This window comes from Penaeus monodon, chromosome 24 (genome assembly GCF_015228065.2).
Source record: "Penaeus monodon isolate SGIC_2016 chromosome 24, NSTDA_Pmon_1, whole genome shotgun sequence".
Taxonomy (NCBI): domain Eukaryota; kingdom Metazoa; phylum Arthropoda; class Malacostraca; order Decapoda; family Penaeidae; genus Penaeus; species Penaeus monodon.
In genome coordinates, this window is record NC_051409.1 from 15,391,584 (window position 1) to 15,391,787 (window position 204).

Consider the following 204-nt stretch of genomic DNA (forward strand, 5'->3'; position numbering starts at 1 on the left):
CATAAAAAAAACAATACCGTTTTAGTGGAAATAAACAAGCGATTTCCATCAACTATGCATTTTTTTCATAATTTTTCATCTCTTTTCATTCACCATTCCTCCTGCGATTGATAACACAAAGGACGCTAATAACCATTGTGTTGGTGGCACGAAAGCCGATGATGCAGCAGCAATACGAACAGCAAAGGTAATGATGGCAGTGAT